Source organism: Felis catus, chromosome D3 (assembly GCF_018350175.1).
Source record: "Felis catus isolate Fca126 chromosome D3, F.catus_Fca126_mat1.0, whole genome shotgun sequence".
NCBI lineage: Eukaryota > Metazoa > Chordata > Mammalia > Carnivora > Felidae > Felis > Felis catus.
The window spans coordinates 55,979,086-56,003,162 of NC_058379.1; the positions used below are offsets into that span (position 1 = coordinate 55,979,086).

At 38.2% G+C, this 24,077-nt stretch overlaps 1 protein-coding gene across 34 annotated transcripts in view; it reads left to right on the plus strand.

Annotated features, from left to right (window-relative positions):
- Positions 1-24,077, plus strand: part of DTNA (dystrobrevin alpha) — a 355,973-nt gene that overhangs the window by 95,011 nt on the left and 236,885 nt on the right. For 7 of the 34 annotated variants that reach the window (XM_019815157.3, XM_019815154.3, XM_019815150.3 and 4 more), the window contains exon 1: positions 4,492-4,757. The exons of 2 other annotated variants lie outside the window; for them this stretch is intronic. The gene's annotated coding sequence lies outside the window, so the exon portion shown is untranslated. Of the gene's footprint in view, positions 1-4,241; positions 4,382-4,489; positions 4,758-24,077 lie in introns of those variants that run through there. 25 more of the 34 variants (XM_011288048.4, XM_019815168.2, XM_019815165.3 and 22 more) reach the window with 14 other exon arrangements.

The window sequence follows — 24,077 nt, forward strand, 5'->3', positions numbered from 1 at the left end:
ATAAGCCCCCTTTGGCTTCTGCCCTCTTTCCACATTGGAGAGCCTCCTCATGCCCCTCCCAATCCCCTGCCAACAATCCACCTACCATCTGACAGACCCAGAGAAGAGAAATAGAGATGCCTTTTCAAAGACCAGAAGGAGAATGAGGAAGGTCTGCAACCGTTCTTGTTTGAATATTTTTTGGGTATGAGTGTGTGTACTCATAAATCATTTTGATAGGATTCCCGCTAGCTTTTGCCTTTCCTCCTAATGCCCACAGAAGTTCCAACATAGTGAAAAATCATGGTGCATGTACATCTATATGCTTTGATTTTTAACCTAAGCATTAGCCCATGTCTTTCTGTTGTCATCAAAAGTATCATTGTTCCCAGTTATTCTACCAAATATGATGTTATAATTAGTGTATTTAACGTATGGCCCTTTCCATAATTAGGGCTATTTTCACCCCCTAGACATTCAAAATGAGTGCCCATTTCATCCAATTTTTAAATTGGTTGGAATTTAATAAGATTATACATAACATGCTGCTGTTTTGAATGTCTTCCATATCTGTTGTTAGAGCCTCTATTTTTTAGTGGGTTTTTTAATGTATAGTTTTCTAATTTTTCTTGGGGGAGTGTCTATTGTAATTACTTTCAAACAACTGCAGCTTGGATTTATTAATTTTTCCTTAGGAAAAAAATACTCACCACTCACCCTCCCAAAAAAAACCCCTCATTTTTGTATAGTGTCTTAGTCCATTCAGGCTGCCATAACAATATACCATTCACTAGATGGCTAATAAACAACAGGAATTTATTTCTTACAGTCTGAAAGCTGGAAGTCCAAAATCAAGACGTTCAAAAATTCAGTGTCTGGTGAGGGCCTGCTTCCTGCTTCACAGACGGCCATCTTTTTGCTGTGTTCTCACATGGTATAAGGGACAAAGAAGCTCTCTGGAGGTCTCTCTGGAGGGCACTAATCCCATTAATGAGGGCAGCACCCTCATGACCTATTCAACTTCCAAAGGCTCCAATTCCTAATGCCGTCACATTGCAGATTGTGTTTCAATATGTGGGTTTTGGGAGAACACAAATATAATGTATTGCAAGTAGTATATATTAAAAAAATAAATTACATGCAAAATACCAAAAAATCATCTGCAAAACCATTATCCTGAGAATATTACTTATGCTAGTCTTTTGAGGATACCAGCAAGGAAAAAATAATGGGGACCATTTGCTTTCCATTAATCTGATTCTTTGTATGCCTGGATGCCTTACCGATCAACTGAGATCTGAGTTTGAACAGCTTACTCACCCCTGCAAAGAGCCTGCTACCAGCATTCGCCATCCACAGAACTGTGCTGATATGTCTATTTCTGGAGAATGGAGCAGAGATTAACTGCTTGTTCATGATAAATCAAGGGTATTTGATTTGCCTGTTACATGCCCAGTTTTCTTTGGAAGCCAGCCCTGGAAGCTGTTTTTCTGATCAAATCCTAACTCTCATGTTAGTGCTTATGACAGAGAAAAATAACATTTACTCATGATAAAGACTAAATTCTAGCAATTATAAATCTTATCAATTGCCTTGTGAAGGTTAGGTGGAAAAAAAGAAGAAAAAAAATTCCCATTGTGTTCACTCGACCTTGGAGTTGGACTAACGCAAAAGCTGTTCTAAAATTTCCATGATTTGGGGAGCCTGACTTCAGCTCACTCAGGCAATGATCTCATGGTTCACGAGTTCGAGTCCCACATCAGGCTCTGTGCTGACAGCTCGGAGCCTGGAGCCTGCTTCAGATTCTGTGTTTCCTCCTCTCTCTTCCCCTCCCCCACTTGCTCTCTGTCTCTCTGAAAACTAAATAAAAACATGAAAAAAAATTTTTTTAAATAAAATTTCCATGATTGGCATAGGTGAAAATATAAGGGGAGATAAAGTTGGGAACCCAAGAAGATACCTGGTTGATAAATGTTGCACTGTAAGGAATAGCCAATAGTGATTCAATAAAGAAAACTATTCCAGTTCACTAGCTAGCATGAAATATTTGAAGGACCTAACATTTCCTGTTCTCTCTATTTTTCTTAGAAGCCAGTAAGCTCAACAGAAATGATCTTAGCAATATTTGCCATGTTGGTTTTGAGAACTAATCACACAGATACAACATTTATGATTTTTTTTTCTTCAGTAAAGGTACTCAGTACCTAATATAGCTTTCATAAAATCTTTTGGTTAATGGCTTGAAAAGAGATATTTTTCCCCAGACCATTAAGATAAATGCAAAATATATAACTATATCTGCAGTGAGCCAACATGTAATCATTTTCTGTAAGTTAGAACATATACTTTCACAAAAGCAGTTAGTTCTTCAGTTTCAAAAACCATTTCTTGAGCGTCAGTTACATGCTAACGTTGTCAGAGATACAGAAGTGAGTCGTGTGGCTGAATGTGAACCAGACGGCCTGCCTCCAACCCTGTCCTCTCATCCTAGTTCACATGTGTTTTGACACCATCCATTAGCCTTGAGGATGAGTGTTTTTGATAGAGGGAAGAAGACACACAGGAATGGGACATGTGCTCTCTGGGTGAGTGATTATTCTTTCCTATTTATTTCTGAATGCGCCTATCAGCCTTGCACATAGCTTGACATTTCCCTAAGACAATCAACTTTGGGAATAAAAATAAGGAAAGTTTCTTCCTCCTCTCCCAACATCTTATAGTTTTTTTTAATAAATTCTTTTTAAAGTTTATCTATTTATTTTTGAGACAGAGACAGAGTGTGAGCAGAGGAGGGCAGAGAGTGAGGGAGACACAGAATCCGAAGCAGGCTCCAGGCTCTGAGCTGTCAGCACAGAGCCTGACTCAGGGCTCAAACTCAAAGACTGCAAAATCATGACCTGAGCCAAAGTCAGACACTTAAACGACTGAGCCACCCAGGTGCCCCTCTTACAGTTTTTTTTTTTTTTTAAGAACATCTAGTAACAGGTTAAGGAGTGAACAAGCTGGTAGGACACCCACCTATATGGGAATAAACAATCACCAGAGTAAACTGGTGACGTGATGCCATTTAATCAGATTTCACTCATGGTTCCCTAACATGGTCTTGTTCAGATATGGTACCAGACCACCGAGATCAGAGACCAACCACAAACAAAGTGAAAGCTTTCTTTTTGGACGCAACCCTTTGCCGTTGAATATTTTTGAGATGTCTGTACAAGTTACAAGGAGCAGCTGTAACCACACCACTACCCGTGAGTCCAGCCAGCTGCCACTTGCCTGGACTTAGCAGCCACAGCCAGATGAGATTTGGAAAGGCAAAATGCATAGGTTGTGGTTTGTCTGATTGCTGAAATTATAAATCCTTTATCAGAGCTTTCAAGAAGCTGTCTCGTCCATAAAATGGCATACAATAAATTCACTGTTTTGAACATGAGAGGTAAGTTATTTCCAGCAGCAGCAGCAGCAGCAGCAGCAGCAAATCTTTTGGCCCCGGTGACCAGTAAATAAGTATTAAACACAAGTTTATTAGTAGTTCTTTGAAGGGACTGTCCATTATTAATCCTTATCTGATTGTATTTGAGGAAACATATCTTTGTCTCATTTCCAGTCACTCAGTTTTTTTTTGTTCGTGTGTGTGTGTGTGTGTGTGTGTGTGCATATAGTCCTCACCAGTCTTCACCAAAGTTTGCAAGACAGTCCTAGAAAAGAAGACTCAATGGGGAGAGTCTTTGGCACTCTCTTCTCCTGCTGTTTGTGATATAAAATATAGGATAATTGAAATCAGTTTTTCCACAGTTCTTATGAGGAAGGTTTTCTCTCATGGAAAAGCCACAGAGTGAACAGCTGCGTTCCAGAATATTGTCAAGCAGGAAGCGTGACTGCTTCTTCTGCTGAAGGGTCCCAACCCATTTACTAATAAGGAAATTCAACTTTTAACACAACATTTGCCATTTTGCTTTGTTTTGTTTTGTTTTGTTTTGTTTTGTTTTTTCTGCATGCGTAGCCATTGTAGGTAAAATTATATGTGGATATTAAAACTTAAATGCTATATGACATCAAAAATATTTGCCATGCCCCCAAATACTCCATTCTCCTCAAAGTTAGGGAAAAAAAAATCCAGGAAACTTACTTGTTTGTATTATGTGTACCTGGGGAAGTTTTTCACACAGAGGGAGCCACAGAACAAAACTTGAGCTGCCTTCCTTTCTGCTTCCAGGAATGCCAATCAGAGAACATTCTTTTTCAGACAGCCAAGTTTGGAAGTCAGTTGGTTTCTGGCAGTAACAAGGGGGAGGGGATGGCAGGAGGCAAAGCACAGTGAGTCCTCGGGCTGCCTTAAGCTTCCAAGTGTTTCCGTAATAGCCATCAATGAAAGCATCTCCTTTTACCCACGCAGAGACAGGTAAAAAGACAGCTGAGTAAATGGGCATTAGATGTATCAGCGGAAGCTCGGTCAGAGGAAGGAGGGGGTGGAGGGAGGGCATTTGAAAGCCTGCCATTGGTGAGCTTACCAAAGGCATCTGCCAGTGGGACTTCAATGGAATGTGAAACCAAATCATTTTCAAGTTAAAGATAGACACAGTATACACCAGGATCTAGAAGCTGGATTTTAAACTCCTATCTCTCCCTAGAATTTCAGAGAGTTCTGTTACGACCTCTGTAGTAATTAACAATTTGGTCGGGGCTTGTTTTTGAAGTCAATGTGCTCAGAATTCATGTATGTTCTGGATGTCCTGGAATTAAAAGGATTTAGGAGCTCATGATGTGCATACTCTAGGGTAAGTGAAAAGATTGGCTTTTAAGGTGCATCGCTTCTCTGGGAAGGTTAACGTGGAATTTTTCTTTTTATTTGTGTAAATGAAAAAGTGATCATGAAGACTCTCCGGGACTGTAACTCTCTTACCTTCCTTGAGCTATTTGGCCTTTTTTAAGTTATGCAGCAGAAATAACTAGAGCATTTCAGCTTGGTTTTGAAATGTACCTTGCATGTCTATAATTTCAGTTTTGCTTTATGACCCTTACTTACATTTTTCTCTGTTAACTCCTTAAACACCCTGCAGTTATTGAATTACAGTGTCAGTGGTCGTGTGTCACAACACCCCCTGAATGTTACCGTGTTTATGATACCACTGGATGTAACTGTTTTTACTGTGAGATGGGGTTAGTTCCCTCGCCTGGCACAACGGTGCTTCCTAGTTTAAGAAGTGAAAAAGGAAAACTAAATAAAAGGAGGGAAAAAGAGGTGGTCTAAAGGTGGGATGAAGTGAATAGGAGCCTTAGAAGATAATCTATTTTAAAAGAAAATTAGAAAAAAAGGCAGTTTTCCATTGAAGAGAACAATTTTTTAATAGAAGTTATTTTTTGATGTTGCCTCATTAATTCCAAGCAGCTTCTCTTCCTCCAAAAAAGCTGATATTTGCTAAGTGAATGGAGGCGTACTGATTATATGGAACTTGAGGGTGGAGGAGGGAGAGTTGTCTAATTTGCTATTACCACGCTGTGTTTTAAGGATTTCGGAACTTTCTTCTTTAAAAGAGAGAATGACAAACCTCAGTTCTCTTCATGTTTTGACCATGTATAGGTTTTGTTTCTTATTTTGTCGAATGACCTCTCGGCTCTGCTCTTGGAGACAGCTTTCCCGAACTTGCACAGCATTCCTGCTGAATAAATACTGTCCATAATAGTCACAGAGGACATGGTGTGAATTGGAAATTCTACTTTATATGGGGAAAATAAATCTGCTGACGTTCTTATTGCAGTGTGGGAGTGCACAGTTGTTAGATGTAACTGGCTGAGTTTTGCTATGTCAAATAGACCCGATTCTAATGAACTAAGTTGCCTAAACTAAGTACAAACAATGAATGACTTCACGTGGGTCTTTCAGTTTTGATAGGAATAACTAATATGCTGCCTAACTCTTCTAAAATGAAAAGTGAGCAATTTGTTGATAGAATCACTTGATTTTACAACTGTCGAACGATCCAGCAAGACCAAAACAAAATGTGAAGTTAGCAGGGCTCAGTTTTGATGCCCCCACCCCCCCCTTTCTCTGCCCACTCTCCGTCTCCGCTTCCAGTCCTCCTTCTCTTTCTGGACCCCTGATGAATATCACTGCAATACCCTCCTTTTCATGCTGTTAAGACCTATCTTCCAAGAAAGTTGCCGTGAATTTTCATTTCGCGTCTCCACAAGTGGATGGTACCTTTGTAAATTCTCCCTGGTGACACTGACTCCTATGCACCTTGGTTTATCCAGCTTGGTCCTGACCTGTTGACAGTAGGAGTGAGCCTGGCAGAAATCAGTAGTGTTTCCAAGAAATCTGTGAGTGCAAGTATGTGTGTGCTTACCATATACACATGCACACACACAAACGCTTCCGGGTAGACTTACATTTTACTCAACTAAATATTTCTGATTGAATTATACATATAGCTAAAATTGTATCAGGCTTCTCAGTATGGGGCTTGGTTTTTGTTTTCAGTGTGTCAAAAGAAAGCCAAAAAAAGAACACAAAAAAATTTTAATTCTAAATTGTAAGAATTTTAAACCACGAGACCAAATAGTGTTGACAGGGAAGGGGGAGGACAAATATTTCTCTGCTGCTATCAATGTCACTCAAGTTCCCTGCTGAAATTTGTCAAGCTTGCACTTTATCTCCTTGAATATGCTCTGTGTAGCTTTATAATCTATGTCTGCTAATTCTAGTATCTCAAGTGTTACTGGATTCGTTTCTATTATTATTGTTCCTGCCAGTTCTCACTCATGGTGTCTTATTTTCTTGGTTGCTTGGATATCTTTGACTATCTGTTGGAACTGTATTTTAAAAATCACTTGTAAGAATCAATTGAGACCTAGTGGTGATGAGGTTTCTCCCCCAGAAAGGACTTTGCTTCTGCCAGGCACCCGGGGGCAATATCAGACCAGAATTATCTTTGTCAAAGTGCAGCAGCTAAGATTTCCTGAATCACCCCTGGGTGAGAAGCAAGGCTGCAAATCTGTGTGAAGAATCGTGTAGTTGGGGTTCGCTCCTACCATAAAGGAAGCTACGGCCTTTTGAGATCCCAAGTTGAAGTTGTGTTCGTTTATTAATGCCCTCACCTGAGGACCACAGGCTTTGCCCTTCTCACAAAACCTGTGAGGTTGCTCAAAGCACGGCTGCTCTCACAGATCTTTTCTCCCCCATACTCCTATGCCCAAGGGCAAAAGCCGTCAAAGATAAGCTTCCTCTCTTGAGCCCTGGCCTTCCAAATTTCTGCGTGTGAAAACCTCGCCATCATATTAAGCTCTTTGCTGTTTTTATATTTTAAATATCTTCAGTTACCTCAGTGGGAGTGTCAGTCGAAATTATTTCGCTACTGTTACCAGAAAGGGAAGTTCACTGTACTGCTTTTATGGTCATTTTATGTATTTATAAATATATACACATGCTAGAGAAGGCATCAAGCGGTCTGCTAACATCACTGATGATTTCGGGTAGTTTTTCTGATTTTTAGTTTTCGCTGTGGGCTTTTGGAGAAATTTGCAAACGCACGGAGGATTCGTGTTTCCCAGCCTTACTGGAGCTGTCAACAATACTTAGCAGTCCTTTTATGTGTCCCTGGCTGGCCCCTTTCCTTAGTCATCTCTTCGGTCTCTCTAATCCACCCCACCACCATCGCTGTCAGCTGTTGACCTTGACTCCTCCTGCCTTCTCTTGGCCTTTATCCAGTATCACCATGTTTAAGACATTGTCTTAAATAAATTCCTTCCTTCCTGTTCCCTTTGCAGCCCCTCCACTTCAGTTCTTCAGCATCTCACTTGGGCGTTACGATGGTCTCCCAGTTGTTCTCCTGCTCCTAGGGTCTGCACCCCAACATCTCTCCCATCCTGGGACCAACACACTAGTCTTCTCAAAATCATAGTCATGAGTGGATTGCTCCTTTGCTTAAAAATCCCTAGTGACTCACCATTTCCCCCAAAATAAAGCCCTTAGTATGTCTTAAAGGCCTGTCACAAAGCCTCAACCTGTTTGTCCAACACCACGTCTACTACCTCACTGGCTTTTTCACTAACACTTGAATCGCGCATAATTTCTGCCTCCAGAATATTCCATAGGACGTCATACCTCTGTGCTAGTCTACCTACATTTCCCCCCAGAATACCCACTGTTCATCTCCTTTGTGGTTAAATCCGACTTCTTCAAGGTTGACCTCGTAAGTCACCTACACTGTACATCCTTTACGTGTTCAGCTCACCCACTATTCTTGTCTTGTGCATTTTTGAATTCTCAGTAACGGGCACATAGAAACCAAGTTACATTTAAGGAATGAACAAACAACTATTATGAGGAAGTTTTTTCACAACAATTCCTTTTTTGCTTTATTGTTTTTCATTCGAAACATCATTATTTTGACCTTGGACTCTTTGTCTAGAATAGTGATCATTAATTCTCTATGTCAAGGAGAGTCAGTTAAAAATGAGTGTGTGTTTTTGGTTATTTTTTTTTTTGGGGGAGAGGGGAGGCCATCTATTTCCAATTTCTCCAAGTGAGATTCTGTAATATCATTGTGATAACGAGACAAATCATAGAAGTTTAAGTAGGATAAATTACCCGTATATTGTCAGAGACATTCACAATAAAAAGGAAAGTCATAGAATTGAAAACTGACATGTTTCAACAGATCTAGCCCATAATCGTGGGTAACACCAATGGAAAAAAGTAACGGGGCACAACTAGATCAAAATAATCTCACTGCATATAGCCTGAATCTGAACCATTGGAAAACACTGATGGTTTTTCAGATCACAGTATGGTGCTAGAAGGAAAGCAGTTGGTTGCTTATGTGATAGGACATTGTGATCTTAAATCTTAAGGGTGGCTGAAAATTTTCATTAGAAAACTTTAGCGATGTAAATGTTAGTCTCATTTTGCTATGCTGAATTAAAAAAAAAACAGCGCTGCCTTTAATTATTAAAAATTGAATATTGTTGGTGGGAACCAGAGAAAGAGGAAATATAGCTTATTAATTCTCAGGATGTTTAACTAATGTCATATTCCTCAGATCATTTATAAATTTATCATACATTATGATATGCTGACACCTCATTTTTAGAAAAATAAGAAACATGGTTTGTATTTTTTCTCATATGGGGCTTTCCTACCTCCACAAAGAAAAAAGCCCTAATATGGATGGGGTCAAATTTATTTTAAATAAAAATAAATAAATATTTTAAATAAAAATCTTTGAATCCAATCGAATGTTTAAAGTCGGTGTCTAGGGGCACCTGGGTGGCTCAGTCAGTTAAGCGTCCGACTTTGGCTCAGGTCATGATCTGGCAGTTCATGGGTTCGAGCCCCGCATCGGGCTCTGTGCTGACAGCTCAGAGCCTGGAGCCTGCTTCAGGTTCTGTGTCTCCCTCTCCCTCTCTGACCCTCCCTTGCTCACACTCTGTCTCTCTCTCTCAAAAATGAGTAAGCTTAAATATAATTTTTTTAGGTCAGTGTCTAGATGAGAACCCAGATTTCTCTAACACAAAATATGAAAATATAGTATTATAGGCCTTTTCTTTTTTACTTCATCTGTAAAAAAAAATAAGACTAATTCTTAAAAATTGGCTGATTTTAAATCATAGCTTTCAAGTAGCTGAGCTAATTTTGTCTTATTAATTCAGTAAATCTCGATCAAGCTCCTACCTTGTGTCTAGAGTAAGAAATTATTTATTCAGTCCCCTTCACTGGACACTGACACTGGAGCATGTCATGTTAAAACAATGGATGTAATTAACAAATTGCTTTATTCTATTCTTTACTTTCTATTCTTAATTTATGTATGCTAATCTCCATACTTGTTAAAAAAATCACTTTGCCTTTCTTTAGCAATTAGTATTTTCCTGTCAAAAAGCTAAGTTTTTTTTTTAATATGAAATTTATTGTCAAATTGGTTTCCATACAACACCTAGGGCTCATCCTAACAGGTGCCATCCTCAATGCCCATCACCCACTTTCCCCTCCCTCCCACCCCCATCAACCCTCAGTTTATTCTGTCTTTAAGAGTCTCTTACCTTTTTTTCCCCCTTCCCCTCCCCCATGGTCTTCCGTCAAATTTCTCAGGATCCACATAAGAGTGAAGACATATGGTATCTGTCTTTTCTCTGTATGACTTATTTCACTTTGCATAACACTCTCCAGTTCCATCCACGTTGCTACAAAAGGCCATATTTCATTCTTTCTCATTGCCAAGTAGTATTCCATTGTACATATAAACCACAATTTCTTTATCCATTCATCAGTTGATGGACATTTAGGCTCTTTCCATAATTTGGCTATTGTTGAAAGTGCTGCTATAAACATTGGGGTAGAAGTGCCCCTGTGCATCAGCACTCCTGTATCCCTTGGGTAAATTCTTAGAAGTTCAAAAAGCTAAGTTTTAGGGGTCTTGGGAATACTTTAATTTTTTTAATCTCTATTTAGCAGATTTTTTTTATAGAATAGTTTAAAGAGACCTAAACAGATTATTTTTTAAAAAGTTGAACATGTATTTTTATCACATAGGAAACTGTGTTGTATCTTAATATAAAATATAAACACATTTATTTGCATAAATAGAGTTGAACTTTGCATTCTTGCAAAATAAATATGGCATAAAGGTGACTCAGAGATGCCCTGAGTCATGAAAACTTTCTAAAGCTCTGTGTATTTTAAAGAGGGCAATAGTTATTTTTACTAACTTTATTTCTCAGTCTCACTTTACTTTTTGTACTCCATTCCTAGGTGATGTCGTAGCACACAGATTTATGAGTGCTGAAGAGATGAATTCACTGAATTAATCATAGTTCAAGACTATAGATGTCTTTACTAATTGTATTAAGAGATGTAGATTAATTGAACGAAATCTATCTTCTAATGCATGTGAACTTCCTAGTTTTAGACTGTTCATTGCCACACATTTGTAGCAACATATTTACTCATTGAAAGATGTTGTTTTTAACACTTCAGAGAAGTGTAACACTTCTGTTCTAAACCTCATCCAATGTTTTATACTATTTTGTAGGTAAGAGACATATGTTATTTTCTTTTATACATGATCAAACCAAGATACAGACATAGGAAGTGCTCCAGATAGATATTACTATGCTTGATTTCTGGAGGTAACAACCCCCAAATCTCCATGGCTTATAAAAGCCAAGGTTTCCTTCCCACTCATGCGAATTATGTATGGAGGGTTGGCCTGACCTCAGGCCCTTCCCCACGTTGTTGCTTTCACCTGGAAGTGACCTGTGTTCCCTGTGCTCACGTTTCCTTGGCCAAAGCATGCCATGCAATCACACCTAACTTCAGCTGGGTGAGGAATACAATCCTATCATATCCCTGAAAAGAGAAAGAGCTGGAATGTTTCTGAGGACCTCTAATAAATTCCACGCTAATGAATGATAGGTGGGCCCAAGAAGAACAAAGCCCCCAGAAGAACAGGGATCTGGACTTTGGTCTTATGCAGTATTCCCTCCTTATCCACGGCTTACTTTCCATGATTTTATTTACCGGTGGTCAACCGGGATCCAGAGCAGTTGGTCCTTCTGACGAATGGTTAGAAGGTCAGCAGTAGCCTGTCTCTGTGTTTCTTACCTCCCTTCATCTCCTCATGCGGGCGTTTTATCCTCTCACATCATCACAAAAAGAAGCATGAGTACAGTGCAATAAATTACTTTGAGAGACAAAAAGAGACCACATTTATATAACTTTTATTACAGTAGATTATTATAATTGTTCTATTTTATTATTATTGTTAATCTCTTACGTGCCTAATTTCTAAACTAAACTTTATCATAGGTATGTACCTAAAGGAAAAATCCTAGCAGATAGAGGGTTCGGTACTGTCTGCAGTTCCAGCCTTCCAGTAAGGGTCTTAGACCATATTTCTGTGGATAAGGGGCACTACTGGATAACTCTGAGTATGTACCTGGGCAATATGTAGGCAATTATCTGTAATCAGATGCTGTTGGGGTTTTTCTTCTCCTTTTTCATCCTTCGATGCTGATCCCGCTAAGGCTTTTGCATCTCTAAATCTTTGCTGTCTCCCAGGTGCCTGTGACCTTTCCCATCACTGCTTTTCCAACCCATTGGAATCCTAACATTTTACCTGTCTTTACGCTTTTTGTCTCAGGGAGTCCTGTCCATAAACAGCCTTGGGAAGAGAAAAGAGCCTCTGATAGGGCAATTCCTCTAGATTGTAGAGAGCAAAAGTGAAACATTACTTTCATACTTTCCCATCTGTAAGAGCTGATCATCTGTAGCAGAAAAATGGAGAAAAAGGCAATGGAGTATAATCCATTACAGTCCTAGCCCCCAGCATTTCCAAAAGGCAAAATAAAAGTACTACGCTTAGGGAAAATGCCTCCAGAGGAATGATGATGTATGTTACATGTTAGAAATGTATCATTTTGAGTAGGATTTATACCACTCCGATACTCTACTTTTTGTTTTGCGTTTAGTTTTAAGCACTAACAAGGCAAAACTGAAGAATTCAAAGATTAATGAGATGGTTGAAAATTGGAAAATTATTAAGCAAGTGTTTTAAGGCCTTCCAGACAATAATTTAAATCAGCAAATCCAATTTATGTTCTTAGAAAGAACAATTCCAGGAAATGCTATATACAAAAAGGAAAAAAAAAGATGAATATCCTGAGTCAAATGAATTTGGAAAATGCTGGATACCATATCCCTCTCTCAGAGATTTAGGTGATCCTTAGCATTAAAGTTCTTTTATAAAATTTTCTTAATGTTTATTTGTTTTTGAGAGAGAATGCGAGATAGGGTGGGGGAGGGGTAGAGAGAGAGGGAGACAGAGGATCCGAAGCAGGCTCTTTGCTGACAGCAGAGAGCCCGATGTGAGTGTCGCACTCACAAACCTGAGATCATGATCATAAGTCAGATGCTTAACCGACTGAGCCACCCAGATGCCTCAGCATTAAGGGTTCCTAAAGTTTGATTTTATTCAACCCAGTGTTTCTCAAACTAACTTGTAATACCAATATATATGTATATATATAATATTTTAACATACTTTTTAATACACATTTTAACACCCTTGGTAAATTCTCATTTAAGTCACCCATTGTTCACTGTATTAATAATTAAAAGTGATAATGTGGCAGCTCATGTAATATTTTGGGAATATAAAGCTAAGAATTTTAAAGGACTTCAAAAATTATCTTTGCTGTTGGCTACTTTCTATTCTCTTGATAAATGGCATTGGTTTTAAGCACCAACAGAAATTAATCGGGCATCCAGAAATATTTGTTTGGCTTCACTCGGGCATATAATTTGTGATGCAGCCGCAAATAAGAGGATTGACTACATTCATCAGAATCGAGAACTCCACAGGGATATGTACTATTTTACCCATTTCATTCAGACATCTAAAACTGTTATTCCACTTTAGAATATGATTACACATTATTCACTTATACGATTTAGTTATCCTTTCTTTACGAAGACCTCACGAAGAGAACTCTTCAACATCTGTTTCTTGATTTTTTTTGTTCACCTCCTTTAAGTTCAAAAACTTTAAAGCTTAAAAAGGAAAAATAGGGGCGCCTGGGTGGCGCAGTCGGTTAAGCGTCCGACTTCAGCTCAGGTCACGATCTCGCAGTCCGTGAGTTCGAGCCCCGCGTCAGGCTCTGGGCTGATGGCTCGGAGCCTGGAGCCTGTTTCCGATTCTGTGTCTCCCTCTCTCTCTGCCCCTCCCCCGTTCATGCTCTGTCTCTCTCTGTCCCAAAAATAAATAAAAACGCTGAAAAAAAAAATTTTTAAAAAGGAAAAATAAGTTGTGGGTTTCAAAAGATTCTCTACTAAAGTTACCATCTATTGGAATTTTTCAGGGCAAGAAGAAGAGTAATAGACTAACATGAACAAAATGTCCACTTTTTTTTTTTTTGAGAGTGTGTGTTATATTCAGTTAAGTGCTGTGACCATGTAAAATCAACCAATTGCTCCATGAACTTTTATACCATCAGCAACTGTACTCACAGAAAATTCTAGATATTAGGTTCACCAATAAGTATCAGGATGCTCGGGTGTGACAGGGTGTGACAGGGAGCGTGTATCCTTTCGTCGGCTTATCCACTCTTGCAGTATTATTTTGCTTTTCATTTACCAACATTTCGGTGCTCCTCCTTCCATTTTAAAAGTAAGAGATGACTTCTTTGTCAGTACATTTTTTTAAAAAAGAAAATTATTTGGGAAATATACCTTTTTTCTGTATCATAGAGAAATCATTTGTTCCATCAAAAGTGTAGGTAGCGTAAATTCTTAGCACATATTTCTCCCCTGGTTTATTTTTGTTTATTTTCCCCCTGGGGTTCTAATAAGGTTCAGAAGCCGTCATGTCAGCAACACCTCTAAAACTCCATTGCAGGGGGCTGTGAAGGTCTCTTCTCAGCTCTGCGGGGCTGTCCCTTTGCAACTCTCTGAATAGCCACACAGAACACTCTATTGTTTGCCAAATTACAAAGTCAATTATATCTACATTCTGAAACTGCCTAGCACCTAAAACATTTGGAATGCTGAAAAATATCCTGTGTAACCATTTGCCAGACGCCAGAACATAAATCTAAATTACTTAGATTTACAGTATTATAATCTCTCCTTTAAAATGACATGAGGGAAGTGTTTAACTTAATGAGGCAAAGGATCCTGGTGTGCAAGTTACATTACATTTTTCATTGCACAAGGGTAAATTATTGCTTCAGTCTCCTAAATAGTACCCCAGTGGCTTCAAAGACACAATGTAGCTTCCAGAAATGCCCACTTTTGTCTTAGGCAATAACTTACTCCATGAGAGTATGCTTTCTGAGAATTGCTCATAACATTTCTTGCAGTAGGCTGAATTTCTTGAAGGTCATTCACAGATACTAGCTGAACTTGACTTTTTCTTTTAACTTAGGAACATTGAAGTGATAGGTCTTTAGACATTACCATACAAAAGGGAAACTGATGAACACTTGCTTTCCATCTAAAACATTTAAAAAACAAGCAAAAAAATCTGAGTAATAAATTAAAGGACATAATATTTTCTTAGCATTTCTCCATTGATGTTGCTAACTTTTTGAAATAAATAAGCATAGGTCTGTTGGGGCGGTGGTCCATAAAGATTTTGGAGTGCAATAATTAAATATATTGTTCTATGTTTCCAAAAAATAAAAATCTTCATCCTATATCGAACACCATGTATATGAATCTAAATGTGGGGGGGGGGAGTTTTTAAAGCAAGCTTTACTTTGTAATAAGGTAATATAGGAATTTAATTGAAACAAAACCAAACAAAATACCCTCACCAATCAGTGCTGCAGCATTTGGGTAAATGTTAGAGCTTGACAATTTTCAAGGCAGAGACGTTACTCCCGGCTTTCTGCCAAACCATTACTGGTAATCTGATGACAGGAGATGAAGCAAAGGAAAGTACTGCTGTCTGGCTTAGTTAGATATGCATTTGCTAAAAGAGAAGCCAACACATTTCTTATGTAAACCATCAAAATTACAATTTAGAAACACACACACACACACACACACACACACACACACACTATGCTTTTACAAGTCTAGGAATATACACATTAAAATACAATTCTGTGCTTAAGGGGAGCATGGAACTGGCACACACAGAGAGGGTTGACTGCATCCTTTCTTTATCTTGAGTGGTTTTAATGTACAGCCACATTTCTCTCAATGGCTGCAATGGAAGGAATTGAATTACTCCTATCTGGACAAGATTCAGGATTGCCCTTACATGGTTGCATTCTAGCAACTACTCAAAATCTCTCATTGATAAGTGAGTGGATTGGGCCGCTATTTTCTGTGGTTTATTTAAATGATTCTGGATAAACATCTGTTTTCCTATACCGCTAAAAAGCAATTTAATGTAATAGTGATGTCAAAGTAATCAAAGCATGCATTTTTATAGCAGCAAGACTGTTGGAAATGTTTTAAGTTCTTTGGAAGGAGGGATGTTGAGTAAATGGTTGTATTTGCATGTATTATTTTGACCACTGGAGGGCTCTCAGATTTATTTTTACTTTAATTCCTTAGAAATCTTTTCGATATATAGCTGAAACTTCAGTAGAATGAATTTAAATCCTGGCATCAAAAAGTCTATACTGCCTCCTAGCCCCTAATTTGATATATATTTGCATTGTACAAGGTGAAAGAAAAAATCAGATTTAGTTTACCATATTCTTTCACTCTTTCACAACAATAAAAATTCACAACAAATAAGAGAGAAGAACAATGTCCTTTTTTATTATCATGTCATAACCAAGACTTATGTCAAAGTTATATGATCCACAACCTGTATATTAGAGTAAGACATTCCTAAATCTCAGAGTTAGACCCTGTATTTGACATTTTAAATGACCTACACCTTGCCAAGTCTTTGTCTTTGAAGAGTTCCCTGGGAAGACAGGTACATTTGGTGATAATTTACTCATAGTGCAGGAAATGATAAAGTGTTAAGGTGCCCAGAGAGGTCCTGAAGTTGACAGCTATATTGGATCTAGACAGGTGAGTGGGAGTTATCTAGATAAAAAAAAAAAGGGGGGGGAGGGCATTTAAGATTGAAAAACCAGCATGGACCCACACAGGAAACAGCATGGTGTGTTTGGTGTTCTAGAATTTGAGGGTACAGTGAAAGGAGATAACTTTGGAGAGGTCAGTAGGTACTGAGAAGGCCTTTTCTATCATTCCAAGGGTTTTTTTCTCCATTCTTTAGAGCATTTAGTGTTTCTGAAATCCAAACCTCTTCCCCAAAGTAAACAAAACAAAAATAAATAAATAAACGTGAAATAAAAAAGAATAAATGCATATTCATAATAAATGCATAGAGAGCCAGGGTTCAAAATGGTCTGTCCTGTATGTCAAGCTCTTTGAATCCTCATGTATTTTCATCTTGCTCCATGATAAACCTTTCTTTCCTTCAGCATCAAAGTCTTTTTCTCCAAGTTTCCCGAACGATGCACCATGTCCATCCAATAGTTTTGCATTGTCCCAACTTGTTGATGGCATCCTTTAGAGCTTTCCTTGACTACAAATCGCCTTTGAGAAGCACAACTGTAGGTACCAAGTGTTATAAGAAATTGATCACTCTGGATGATGATTTTCAATAAAGCAAGAATGGAGGCTGAGAAGAGAGAGAATATTACAATAGTCTGCTCATAAAACATTAGAAGATTTGACTGGTTCTGCAATGCCTAGTCAGATGGAAAATTGTTTTCACCACTGGGGAGGAGGGGTTTCCCATATTTTTTTTAGTTTAATTCTTTATAAGCTAAATACTCTTTAACCTAGTGCCAAAATGGACATTCTGAGCAAAGCTTATATAAAAAGGAAACCACACTTCTTCATCTTCCCATAGTTTCAGCTCCTCTGAAATATAGTGAATGTCTGTTAAGAGAGATGGGAGGCATGTTTGCCATGGTGAGCAGCACTCTTAGCACAGGAGTGTTTGTCCTAAAGGGTCCGTCCTCTCTCTTCTCATGGCCTCATGGCATCTTGTGGCAATCTTCCGTCTTTGGAGTGTTTTTGGACATTTCTTCACCAACTCACACAATCCACCTTATCCAGCATCGGTAAGTCAGAAAATATAGAATTGCATAGATCAACGTGTAAAAAGGCAAAAGAGGTACCATTTTGATACTCAGTGAGGAAGATTATTTTCAGGTGGCTCTGTTTAATAAATAGTGAAATGCAAGATGGAGTATTACAGTAGTGTAAATCTGAAAGTGTCTACGGCTCTAGATTTGAATCATAAGTGGCTCTGAGCCAATTAGGGGGAACCCAGAAGGCATCCCCAATCTGTGATGAAGCTACCCAAGCGTGCTCTTTTGACAGATTCAATTACAACTTTCAGTCTTATAAAAAGAGCTGTGCCATGCCCTCCTCCATTGTTAGATCTAAATAACTGGATTGGTATTTAGGTGAACTGGAGACATGCTCATGTGCCCAACCCTACAGAAATATAGGCAGCCTGAGCTATGATGATGGTATGATTTTTTTCCTCTCACCATAAGGACTGGCCTTAGTAAGTAGCTACGCCTTTTACAAATTGCTATGACTTTACATTAACAGTGCTAAAAATAAAACACACACCCTCTAATATTCAAATGAAGAATAATAAGTAACCCTACTAGGTCAGTTGAAACATTTACACCCTAGAGGACCCATCAGTACGTCTTTCTAGTCAACTATTCAGATATTTGACAAAAGTATTTCTTGTATTATTTTGTGGATTCAGGTAGTGTAATAGTGAGAACAACTCATAAAAATTTCTAGGCCCAAATTATTACTTTCATGCTTTAAGGGACTTGTACAACCACAAGATTGGATGCAGAACTTCTTTTTTCTTTTGTGAGAAAGAGTTTATCCATCTCATTGTGTATTACAATGACCCATCTCTGTGTGAGAATATGTCAGGCTTCTTAAATTTTCCAAGAGAATGTCAACTCTGCTGCCTTTTCACCTGCTGTTTAAACATATAGATCTTTCTTCAATCTTCCACACAGAATATTGGCACTTTGAGCAGCTGCCCAAAGATTTAACCTTGAATTGACGGTATACAGTCAAGGGTATACACCAAGACGTTTCTAACTGCTAGTAAGTTGGATCACATACACGGAGCTCATTGTCTTAATTCCTTCCTTCCCCTGCCATACACATACAACATTATTAGTGAGTTCCTGTTTAATTTTGTGCCCTTGGCCACTATTAAAATTTAGCATAATACATGGCAGTTTGGGAAAGGAGGGAAACAATGCTTTAAACGACTGCAGTAATATTGTGCTAAATATTGCTTGATAGCTTCAGAATAAGGAGCTGTAACACACAGTTCTCACAAGAATTTGTGCCAGGAAAAAGGCTTATCTCTGAAGATAAACTTGTAAGCTTTCTTTTTCTGCAAGGAAAACTATACAAGCTCTCAATTTTCTTTGTGTGTGTGTGTGTGTGTGACCATCTAAATTCTTAGAGCTAAAGCGAATGCTCAGTTGTATTAATGATCTAATTTTCAGTGCTTGATGTAAGTGTTGTCTAGAAAATTTGTTTCTAATTGTACCTTAGCAAAGCTCAGTTTACTTCGTCTTTCACAACAACATTCATCTCTGTCATTAGGGTGTAATTCATGCTTTCCCCACTTGTGATCTCTGAGTTTCATGACACTGCCTAATGCTTCAATGTTTCTCATCATGGAGCAGACAATAGTGTTTGTTGAATTAGCATTACTTTGCACTGTTTTGTATGTTTTTAATAATGAAATACTTGGCAGTAAAATTTTAAACCAGCAGGAATGACTAACAAGACCATTGAGAATAATGAATAAATAAAAATAGTAACACTTCTTAGGGGTATTTGAAATCCATGTTCTCCAAAAAGCTTAGTGACAAACTTTTATCCCCATTCCAGTTTTGCAGAGTCTGTATTTATTGTTATCAGTCAGGTCACATTTTATTTTATTGAGTTTTATTTTCAGCGAGTTTTAACTTTCTTGGAATCTTGCATCAGAGGGCTCTTGACAGAATAGTTAAGCAATAAGGTCATGCTTGATTACAATGTGTTTATGTCATCAGTTTGTCCCATTCTAGCAACCAAGGCTATTGGTCAAATACGTGAGGAGACTTCTATAGGCTGAGGAAATTCACATCAGTGAAGCTGTCTTTCAGAGAACTGCCATGAGTTGACTGACCATCACTCTTACCGGCTGGTGTTTCCATCATGGAAGTCTTTGACATCTAGGAGACTGAGCTGGAGTCAAGAAGTAAAAGACCAAAGACCAAAACCAATCCAGTCTAATTGGTAGTCTGAAACCCAGGTCTCCTCATTTATAATCCAGACCTCTTTTGGATACTTCTCAGATGTGCCTCATAAATTCTCGAAACAGTGTGTTGAGAAAAAAAGGGTAGCCCCAGCATTTCCTCATTGTCAAGATAACCACACAGAGCACTATTTGGGGGTGTGGGGTGTAGTCATTTGTCTCTCTTGCACCAGTGGAATAGCGTGCTTTGAGGTACATGTAAAAAAAGGGATAGATCCGAAGGACTGGACATGGTGGGAGGGCATCATGGATGGTCGTGCACACTCAAAAAGGAAATAGTTAAGAAACTATGGTAAATCTGCCCAATAAAATGTCATGTGGTCTTCTGTGCATTTAAGCTTGTACATTTCTTTCATGAGCTAAATCAAAGATCTTCCTGTAAAATGTGTGATGTTGGTTTAACTTCTTCAATTTTTTTATTCTCCTCTGTTAAATGAAGAGAATAACAGGACTAGGATTTTTGAGAGGATTCCATGAGATAATCTATGTAAAAAAAAAACCAATGGGCTCAGTGTATTGCACATAGTAGAATTATATCTATGAAAAGTATTAATGATTGGGAAAATGCTGATGTCATAATGTAACAATAAAAAAGAGGACACAAAATTGTGCAGTTAGCACAATTATGTAGATATATTGATAGAAAAAGCCTAGAAGAAAAAATTAATTGCAGATATTTTTAAATCTTGAGATATAGGAGATTATTTTCTTCTTTGTAATCTCCTGTATTATATAAATTTTCTACAAAGCACATACAAAATATGCTTAGGAAAATATAAAATTCACAGAAGTAAATGTCAACCTGCTAAAATTCCTTCTTTTGGATCTTAACAGTTAGATTCTTGGAGGGAACTGGCATGTCTTTATTTGCTAACAAACATTTACTTACTAATGTACATCTCATATGCACTAAGGAAATAATACTGTTTGATTCTAGCCCAAATCCCTTCTAGCCTTATAAACCAATTCATTCACCTGTAATGAAAATTTAGCAGGTAGCAAGTGATGTGATCCTGTTCTCTGAAATCTCCCCCAGCCTCAGGTGTTGAGACCTATAAATCTTGATTCTTAGGTGCTCATTTCTTTCCCCAGAACCTGTGTCATTCTTTTAGCAGAGAAAAAGCTCAACAGAATCATATATTCTTGAGAGATGTGGGGGTGTGTAACTGTAGTAATGTGGCACTCCAGACTCCTACCATATTCTACAGCACCTTGTCACTATAGAAATAAAAAGAACCGGGGAGAATCTTCTTTGCTTGTGCTCTGATTAGCTATATCGAGGAGCAATAAACCAGGAAAGACTGTTGTCATTAATTTGCAGCGCTTACACTCATCAGCAAACGTTATTACACTTTGACATTTTCAGTGGTGCTCAGGTTACCGGTAAACATTTCCCCACCAGTATGCCTTGCTCTTACCTTATAATTATGAAACGCTATATGTATTAATCTGAATGAAGATATTATACCCAGGAGAATTAATCATGACTGGAAGAGTTCTCAGTGCATCAATCAATTATAATGAGTCAGCCTTCATGCTATATTCTTATTGCTTTTAAAAACAAGTATGCATAATTTTATGAGAACTTACTACTGTACATACTTCCCCTGCCTCTTTGATAATACAGTTTTCTAATATTATACTGGATTTGGAGAAGCTTATCTCTGGACTGAATCACCAAATTCTAGAGCTGGGAGAGGCTTAGACACCAGCTAGTGACTAGTTAAATCTTCTACTTTTATAGAAGAGAGTTTTATGGCCTAGAGAGATTAATTTTGTCCAAGAATGCAAGGGTCAAGAGTAGAACTCAGTCCAATTCTGTTCCATGACATCTTGGAGGCTTTGAAAAATCCATCGTAACCATGCTTTGGCCCTTATAATAATAATTTGCCAGCCTAAGCCACTTTCTTCTATGAAGTTCATCCTGCTTTGGCTTATTTGTAGGCAATATCATGAAAACATTTTTGATGAGGAAAAACCAGGGAAGAAGGATTAAAAACTAATTTGTAAAGCATTTTAAATCAATGGTGACTGTAAGTCACTGTTTTATTCAAACAGTATAATTCTCCCGTACATAGAGCAGACAAATGGAAGCATGTCCTTCAAAGGCTGGAGCAGACAGATGATCATTCTGTGAGTAGCAGTAAAATCCTCTCAGTTTCTTAGTAACTTTTTTTATTATTTCTTTCTGCCTGTGTCACTTTTGGAGGCTTAGACCAAACCATTCATTGTTAGAAAGTTGTAGCTGTGATGTTTCAAGGGCTTTGTGCTGTGAATAAAGAGAGAACTTCAAACTAATGCCATGTTGAAACATAAAAAAATAATTACTTGCAATCTGTACTTATCATTTTTCATTTTCACAAAATCATTGGTAAAATGAATGATCCTTGATAATGAGGACAATCTGTATTTTTTTCAAACCCCCTTTTGCATTCATTCACCATCTACTTTGGTCATCAGCCATATGACAATTACTGTATGAGGTCTGTGGATACAATCTCTGTCCTCAGGGAGCTCGCAGAGTGTAGAGGAAAAACATACACACAAGCAAATTGTCATGATTTCATGTGACAGATGCCATAGCATAAGCCCCAAAGGCACAGTAGAGAGGGCAGAGGATTAATAAGGGGAAAGATAAATGAGCTGAAATTTGAAAGATGACTCCAAGTTTGACGGGCAGATTTGGGGAGAGGGGGCGCACAATATGAATGCAAAAATACTATTCCAGAAGGAGTAAATATCATTTAAAAAGTACTAGAGGGACAAGAAAGTGTGATATTTGTAGGTAACTGAAAATGGTTTAGTATTGCTAAAACATAAAATGTGTTTGTAGTAAGTGGCACACTTATTACAGCGAGGGAGATATATCATAAAAGGTCTTTCACACTGTGTTAAAGAGGTTAAATTTTATACTGAGGCAATGAGAAACCATTAAAGAATTAAGATCAGGCAATGGCATAGTCGATCTGAATGTTAGAAAAATCACTAACCCTGGTCTGTAAGAAAGGTTGGAGGGCAAGCATCCCCTAACCAGAGGGGCAATATACTGCAAATCCCAAACAAGAAACATGGTAGCCCAATGATCTAAGGAAGTCGCAGTGATAGTAGCAGTGAGAAAGAAAGGGAGGATAAATCCAAGAGATATTTCATAAATAGATTCACCATGATTTAGACATTGGGCAGGAGGCCAGGAGGAAAAGCAAGATATCAAGGGGAGAGGTTGACATATGGAAAGGATAAATACAGTGGCTCTGGACATTTTAATGGGAAGCTCTCATGGGATATCCATGTAAAGATTCCACTAGGCAGTTGGATAAATAGGAAATGTCTTGTGTAGAGACATTGATTTAAAAGTCATTTTTATATAGGCAGTTAAAGCTATGAAAAATGTGAGTTATCCCAAGGAGATGTATGCCAAAAGAAAAAGAAAGCTGAGGAAGAGCCCAGTGAACATGTTAGTTGGGTTGAGGAAGAGGAAGAGCCTTTTCAAGAGACACTGGGAAGCATAAGCCAGAATGACATCAACAAAATGGTGGCCATCAATCCCACCCACAAAAAGCAATTACTCAGCAATCCCTAAAGAAAACCAGCCCTGGAAGACCTCTAGGGTCCACTTAAGAAACTTAAGCAACACAGTGGGACAGAAAACCTGAGAATAACCACGCAGAAAGGGATATCTGCATCATCCCATCCCCAACCCAGCCTTGCTCAGCACCGAGAAGGAACATCCCCGCTGGAATGAGGCCCCTCACTGGGAATAGAAGCGTGAGTAAAGTAGCCACCTTTGTGAGAAGGTGGCCAGATGGGAACCCAAATTGAAGGTCATTTTTAAAAAATCACTTTTACATAGGACAGATTTGAAAATACTTGAACTGCTTATATGGAAAAAATGTTCATGGAAATGGGTAATTTGAAGACTCAGGAAAGAAAGGGGGAATTGATAAAGTAAGGTTCCAGAACAGACTTAAGAGGGGAAGCCATAGAACAGGAAGTTAGTTGTGTGCAATGCAAGTCACATATTATAAACCAAGATGAGCATTGTTGTGTGTTTGGCCTATGATTGTTTAAAAATTATGATTAAAAAGTAAAACTGATATGGAATGACTGAATTGCTTTGGGGACTATTTTCATGAAAGTATCATTTAAAAAACTTCACCTATATATTATAAATTTTAGGTGCTGTTTTGTTTTTTTTTTTCTTGATCAAGGAAAGATTGGTAGATACAATGCTAGCCTCTGGCCAGAAAAAGTTCCCGCTCTGAC